Genomic DNA, 8,258 nt, shown 5'->3' with positions numbered 1-8,258 from the left:
CACATTCGGACTTCTGATAAATTCAGACTTTCCAATAAATGTGCAATAAATTAATGTTTGCGAATTTTAAGCAGCAATATGATATTGACAACCAATGATTGTCAACTTACAACATTTTTCACAGTCGATCAAAATAGGCAAGTATTGTTTTAATGGCATATTTACTTGTGAATGTCCACTGAATGTCCAATGTAGTGTGATTAACAAGGCTATTGAATACGGATGTCCGAATGTGCAAATATAAAACCAACTTTACCAAAGTGATTCTGCCTGTCCCTTGCTGTTCCTGTTTGTTCCTGTTTGACCCTGCCTGTACGACCACGCTGTTATTTAATAAAGCACTGCAAATGGATCCATGCCTGAGTCCCGTTCCGTTACACTGTCAAGCAACAGTCGTAAAGGACTATTATAAATCATAGTGCAAACCCTGCTTTAGTTCATTAGTTACCATGTCTGTATTTAAAAATATATTTAGTTACCACTTAGTGTACTACAAGTGGTAACTAAATGTATTTTTTAAATACAAAGATAGTATATTAAAAGCACTTTTTAGTTCACATTTCATTATGTGTCAAAAATGGCACAGTTGACTACACTTAGATGTTCTTAAGATTATCTTAAGAAGTGCTAAAGGAGAATTTTTAGTATATTAAGCAAAAAATTAGTGCATGAAAATAGAGCACTTTATTGAAATGTAGTTTTTTTTTTTCACCTGGGACCATCGTGTGGCAGCAGATAAATACAGAAAAATAATAAAAACTCCCATCTTTATTTCTCTAAAATGAAATAAGAAGCTACTTACAGATGCTCATCTCCACAACATGTAATTGTAAATGCAACACTGATGTCTTCACTTCCAGGTCAAGAAGCTGTCAATGAAAAACTCAGTAGCCAATGAGAACACACCACTGCTGGTCCCACCCAAGCGAGAGCTTTGTGCCAGAAAGACGAACGAAAACTCTGGGACTGGGACTATGGGATCGTAAACGAAAACTTCAGAAGCATAAATGAAAACTTTGGAAACACATTTGTAAGTACAGATCAGTGAAAGAAAGAGGAGAAACAGTTAGCAAAACATGCAGTGCATTAAAAACAAAGTCAAACATTTTGCCTGCAATTTATTTTTTTAAGTTTCAAAGACATTTTATTCAGTTTCAATTTATATTTTTATTAGTTTTATTGAAAAGTTACATTGATTTTTATTGGAACAAAGGTAATTCCTTAATATTGCAAGAGATGTGAGGCATTTTGCATTTTGTGTGTGCAATTCTTTGGCCTGTTGCACAAAGCTGGTTTCAGTTTCTACCCAAATAAGTTCAAGATTAGTTTGAGCAAACTCTTGGTTTTTCGGGCTTATGAAGGTGGATTGGTTTTTAGTGGGTTTCATTGCTATGGTAACTTGCGCTACACGGCTAACCTGCTCCGGAGCAGGTTTTATTCTGAGTTAGAGATCACAAACCCAAACTCGACCAATCAGCTGAGAGTAAAGTGACATATATATGATGCAATAAAGCAACTCCCCCTGCATCTCTCTCTCCAAATTAAATCAGTTTATCAGAAAACATTTTAGAGACAAAATTGCTTAACATTTGCTGTTAATTATTCATTATATTTATATCAAATAAATTCAAATTATGAATAATTCATGACATATTCATATAATTAGGCCTATTATATTAATTGACAATATTGAATAATAATATATAAAACTTTTAAACAGATTAAGCTTACATGTATTCTTTTGAGCTCTTTGTGAAACTATATTATTTATTTGGTCTATTTGTTTGATTCACATACATTGATATAGTCAGATATTTTCTCTCAGCTGCCTTCTCAAACTTTCACTGCAGCAGTGTTTATGTAAATGCATTTAATTTCATATTCTTATAACGATTTCTTAATCTTCGGAAGCGACATGAATTGCGCGGCTCTCTCGTGAGAAGTGAATCAAACTGACATTCTCTTTGTTCCACTTTCAGGTGCACCCGCTTTGCAAACTCTGGATTAAACCTGAGTTGATAGAGAAAGTTTATACCGAGCGTTGTGCAACTGTTGATCCTGAACTAAACCAGGTTGGATTTATCTGGATTTGTCAACTCCAAACCTACTCTAAAACTCACTTGTGTTTGTGTGTAAAGTTTTGTTTATGTTAACAACTTTTGAACCGTATGGGCTGGAAATAAAATTATTTTTTTCCTCTGATTCCTTGGGTCAAGACGAATCGATTGCACTATATGACGTCATTTTCCGTCATGAAAATTTGTCCGCCATTTTGAATTTTCTGAAAAACCTACTTTTTCGAACTCCTCCTAGGCCGTTACTCCGATTTTCACAAAAATTGAACCAGAACATCTTCAGACCATGCCGACAAAAAGTTATGGAATTCAAGTTGATTCCTCAAACCGTTTTCGTAAAACATGCGAACGAAATGAACGTAGAGCTTGCAAAAATATACGTAAGGCTGTATCTCCGCAACGCTTTATCATATTCAGACCAAACTTGGTACATGTCATCACAAGCATGACCTGAGGCATCGTGCAGTGTTTCGGCGCAGCACCACCTACTGGTGCAGAGATATGAAAAATAAATATTTTTGCTTATAACTTCTGATGGGTTTGTCCAAAAATCATACATTTGGTCTCGTTTGATTCAGGGCATCATGCCGAGTCGAATGATATCCAATTTTCCCATATCGGACATTTTGAATTTTGTGCTAAAATGCTGTATTTTACGAACGCATTAGCGTATCGTTACGAAACTTGGTATGTGTCTTTGGCACCATGCCCTTACAATACTCAAAAAGTTTTGTCGCCGCACCACCTTGTGGTCAATTTACGAAAATGCTAATAACTTTTGACTATATTAACCGATTGTAATGAAACTGGTCTCAGTCAATTCCTTGGATCATGCTGAGAACATAGACATCAAATTTTCCATAGTCGGCCGAACTTCCTGTCCGCCGTATTGTTTTTCTTTAAAAACCTACTTTTTCGAACTCCTCCTAGACCGTTGCTCCGATTTTCACCAAAAGCGAACCGTATCATCTTCAGACCATGCCGACAAAAAGTCATGGATTTCAAGTCAACACGTCAAACCGTTTTCGTATACCAGAGCAAAGAATTTGAGGCATGATGCAAAACCCACTCTTGAAGCTGTATCTCTGCAATGTTTTGATATATTGACACCAAACTTTGCAAGTGTCATTGTCACCTCACTCTGACCATACCACAACAATTTGGACACACCGCCACCTATTGGTGGAAAGTGATGAACCAGTAAATCCTCATTTTTGATCATTTTTTAGCTCTTTTTCCTAAAATGATCTTAATACGTCTTTAATTGCTCACAGTTGCAGTTGGTCTGATGCTCACAGCCATGTTGGCTGGCTTCTTGTGCCGTTTTTGTGCTTGGCCCCGTAATTGCTGCTTGCAGCTATATTTCATATATTTATTGTCATGGTCTCAGAGGATAAAGTCCACAGAAGAAGATCCAATTAAAAAATAAAGGTATTTAATCAAACACGCTTAGATAGTCCACAGGAAACGTAACAGCTTGTGATACACAAACAATAACCGACCATGACCTGAAGAAACACAGTAACTTGTGAAGTATACAATGATAACAAACTCAAATACGAACAGCTGTGATGATTAAATGAATATCCATGGCAACAAAACAAGTGGCGGGAAACGTGAACAAAGACAACAGGAAAAATTACAAGCAAACTAAAATTCCATGAAAATGTGACAGTTATACTGTATTTATCCTACTATTTGTAATTTACTTCTTTTTTCTTATTTTTAATAACAGAAATGAGATAAAATAACACAAAATAACTATATCATGATATTGTTATCGTAAACGCTCACCCCTAGTTGTTCTGTTTGTCATGTTTTTGTTTCAACTCCTCGCTGACAATCAGAGGTCATGGTAAGGACCATTAAGGCAGGAACACATGGTCAGCCAACGGTCAGCCATCGGGCAGTTTTTGTTCATCGGCCGACTAAGTTTTCTTAGTGTGTTCTGCACCGTTGGCTGAAGTTGGTCCTCGTCAGCTTTTTTACGGCCGATTATACATATTGAATCAGCGTTGGAGCTCGTCGGTCCGTTGGGCCATCTGATCATTCTGATTGGCTGTTCAGCTACTGCCACCTGCTGGTACGGAAAGGCATTTCATCTTATGCAGGCGCAGAACGGACGTGCTACTTGGCCATCGGCTGTCGAGCATCGGTTTGGTGTGTCAGGGCAACTGTGGACCCAGACGCTGCCGACGTGAGCCAACCCCGCAGTCTGCTTTCATTGCCACTAGTTTGTTGGCGTCGGCTTGGTGTGTTCCTGCCTTCAGAGGTTTAGTCATTTGAAAGTTTCTCTAAAATGAATTAATGCAGCAAGAAAAAAAAAATCTTCTAAAAGGCTGTAAGAAAATAAATTATTTGAAAAGGCCATGTTTTCAGTTTGCAAGCACAAATATTGATGAAATATTCATCAGGTGCATGTGTTATGCTTTAAATCTGACCCTGCAGCTGTCAGCAGTGGCCTGTGTGTGATTATTCTCTTTTATGAAAATATTTGTGCTATCATTCAAGAATCATAAAGGAAAAGTAGCCATCTCAATGTGTCCAATGCAGACACACGTCCAAGCAAGCAATGCTGAAATTGTACTTTTCATATACAGTATTCAATTACGGCAGACATGAATCGGCACTCAATTCAACCATGCCAACGTTTCATGACGGTTTGTGAAATGCAATTTAGCAGCCTGGTTCAAAAGTAAAATTGTATTTGCCCGTAAAAATGCTAACATTGCACTTTGTCAGTATGTGTGTGTACATGGAAGAGAAAGAAAGTATATTTGTAAAAAAAAAAAAAAAGGTCTATTATATAAATTGCAGCCTTGCTATCAGCAGTTTACTTCTGTGAAAATTGACATGTTATACCCCGCTGTCACACCCAGAGAAATGCTTTTCCTCAGCAAATGCAAGCGAGGCCAACAAATATCACACTGAAAAATGTGTCCAATAAACCTAGTATGGAGCAACTGTTTTAATAATTTAAACTAAAAATTACACTTTTATGCATTTGGCAGATGCTTTTATCCAAAGCAATATATTTTTTTCAAGGTACACATTTGATCAATTCATGTATTTCCTGGGGATCAAACTGGCATTGCTAGTTGCTCTACATGCTCTACAGCAATGCATTAAAAAAATAAATGTATATTAAAACTGAAAGCAGTGATGAAAGGACCCTCGCACCTGGGGCCACTGCCACCCGGTGGCCTTAGTAAAACAGTGAATAGTGGGCGACATGCGTGTAAGTGAGTAAATACAGGAGAAATATGGAAAAGTCATTTTGTCGTGCCACACTTCCTGCTGCCAACAGGTGGTGCTTTGACTATTACTGAATATTGCCATGTAGATGTCTTTAGGCCAGGACTAATATCAAACGTGAAGTTTGGAGCAGATCAGGCATTGTTTGCCTGAGTTACAACAACTTTCGTAGTGTTAATCGCATACATTAGCACTTAGCCAAGTGTTGCATGATTTAACGTGTTTCTAGCATGTTTGGTACTTCATGCCATACTGAAATGTGTTTCTGGGAGTGAATTACAGTGCAAAGCATGCCATTTCCTGTTGCCAGCACGTGGTGCTATGACTAACTGCATATAGATGTCTTCAGGTCAGGACTCTTCAGATAGGACAATGTATACCTGAGTTACAACAGCTTCCTCTTTCAAGGCAAAACATCAGATTTGTCAGGCCGCCACGGTCACGCCCTTCAATGAAAACTCAAGATCTTCACAATTTAACATTGCCAAGGCCTTTAGATTAGACTGACCAAATATGATGTTGATCTGATTAAATCTCTAGGAGGAGGCTGTTAAAGTACAACATCTGGAAATGGCAAAAACTGCAAAAAAATTGCAGAGAAAATTCTAAATATCTCACTTCCTGTTGGGTTTTCAGATTTTGAACCCGGGGACTGGTTTTTTTAGGTATTGGGGTGTAACATGTGTCTACCAAATTTCATATCTGTAGGTGAATCGTAGCACGAACGGCGCGTAATTGAAATTTTGTAGGTGGCGCTATCAAGCCATTTTGCCACACCTAATTCTGAAACCCATATCAGACGTAAAATTTCACCACTTCTGATGTGTGCAAAGTGTCATGAGTTTTTAAGTATGTTTAGGCCCTAAAAAATGTGATTCATTTTGGAGAAGAAGAAGAATTGACTGAGCAATTACAATAGGATCCTCACACCATTGGTTCTCCGGCCCTAATTATATATCTAAAAAAAAAAAAAAAAAAAAAAAAAAAACACTAAGAAAATTATAGTTTCTGTCCTGAGAATTCAGGCTCTGATTCAAGTATCAGGAGCAAATGGTGCAACTCTTGACGGCATGATGACAGACACGGCAGAGATGGGCAGATGAAGTGAATGAACACAGAAGATGGATGGAAAGTGTGTTTTGTGTGTCAGATGTCAGACTCTGCTCAGGTCACAGGTGTGTGTGGAGGGAATAATTGGTTATTAGACGCTCAGTGTATGAGCGCACCTGAAGACCCGTCAACACATACTACTCACATCGGACAAACAAGACAACAAATGTGTGTTACAGTTGTCACCAGTGTACCAACATCACACAGACTCATATCTAAACAAAATTTTATCCTCCTCAACCTTGTACACTCACTCAACCAGCTAAAACCAACACAACTATATCATACTGGTGCTGTATATAAGTGTTATGGCTGCAAGTGTTTGCCAATTAAGCTCTATTCTTTAAAAATGTGTGTAATCTAAATGTTTAATGACATTACTCTAATCTGTATCTAAACTTTTCTTACACATCAACTTCAAAAAGTTGCAACGTAAGCAATGACGTACATCCGAGTCAACGAGACTGAGGGAAGTTAGCGAGGGAAGGGCATTTAAAAAACGAACTGGAACGCAGCCTTAGACACGCACTTGCGAACTTCCCTAAGCACTTCCCCTCGGGGGAATCCCTGCTGCCATTTTAAAGTGCATTCCACTTCATGAACTGGACGAGGGAAGTTTATATGGACAGACCCTCGCTCCCTCGATTTTGACCAAGGGAGCGAGTCTACTTCATATGTACACTTCAGGCAGCAACCATAACCCACAATGCAACACGATTATGACGTCACCGCATATCGCGTTTAATTTACCCCACCACAAACAACTCTATGATATATTAATTATTTTTTAAACATTTAAAACACACATATATACATATAGAATGCTGCATCAAACAATTTTGTAAGGGGAAAAAAAATAATAATAAATTAACTCCATTGCAGATTTCAAGTGATCAAGGGCTTAGGACATTCCAATTCAGCCCATTGCAAAGGTTCCGCCAGTAGTGGGCACTCGTGCAACGTAATGAAGGTGTGGATTCTGGAATCCACTGCCGCTTCAATATATATATATATATATATATATATATATATATATATATATATATATATATATATATATATATATATATAAATATCTTTTAAGTTATTAATCAAAATGTATCTTTCTGTTAAATTATTTGAATGACTTCTTCAATGTATGTTAAAGCATTTATTTTCCTTTTTCAAACACTAGAAAATAATTTTAGATATTGTCTGTACCTCTCACTGAGAGAAAAGAATATGTTATCAGTATGTTTTGGGAAAGTTCCTGCTCAGAGCAGAGGTCAGATCAACTTCAGCCTTGAAGAAGCTGTGAAACATGTATCTGTGTATGTGCGCTAAGTGTTCTGTGCAGGTCCTTTGTATGGTGGACAACTGGCACTCTGCTTGAGACCAGCAGACTCCATGTCATGACCCCAAAAGGACATCCAGTACCTAAATCCAGAGCCCCCTTGTCAACATTGTGACGAATGGAGATGTGCTTCTAACTATCTGTCCATGTGTGGAAGATTACCAAATCTGTCTATTTTTCTTAGCCAATCAATCATTTAACCTGAAGTAATGACGTATTTAGTTGACTCCGTTAGAGTATAATTGTTGTGGAAATGTGAATGTACGCAGAGCGGCCTACGAACTCCTTGTGAGACTTGAAGCTGGCTTCTGCTGATGAAACTGCAAACTATTCTTCATTAAATTTTTCTTCAATTTATTATTGTTTTTTTTTGTTTTTTTTTAACTTTGACTCCCGGTTTTTATTCAAAATATCTGGTTTCAAGGGTCCTAAACTGTTTATCCCCAACAGTAAGCAATGATGTACATCTGAGTCAATGAGACTGA

At 37.6% G+C, this 8,258-nt stretch overlaps 1 long non-coding RNA gene across 1 annotated transcript; it reads left to right on the top strand.

Annotated features, from left to right (window-relative positions):
* Window positions 1-674: 674 nt before the first annotated feature.
* Window positions 675-2,202, top strand: LOC125264154. Its single transcript, XR_007184003.1, has 2 exons — window positions 675-1,030; window positions 1,980-2,202. It is a non-coding gene; the product is annotated as an uncharacterized LOC125264154 (long non-coding RNA).
* The last annotated feature ends 6,056 nt before the right edge of the window (window positions 2,203-8,258 follow it).

The sequence above is a fragment of the Megalobrama amblycephala genome, linkage group LG3 (genome assembly GCF_018812025.1).
Source record: "Megalobrama amblycephala isolate DHTTF-2021 linkage group LG3, ASM1881202v1, whole genome shotgun sequence".
NCBI lineage: Eukaryota > Metazoa > Chordata > Actinopteri > Cypriniformes > Xenocyprididae > Megalobrama > Megalobrama amblycephala.
The sequence above is the reverse complement of the archived record's forward strand: the minus strand, read 5'-3'. Positions and strand labels throughout refer to the sequence as shown.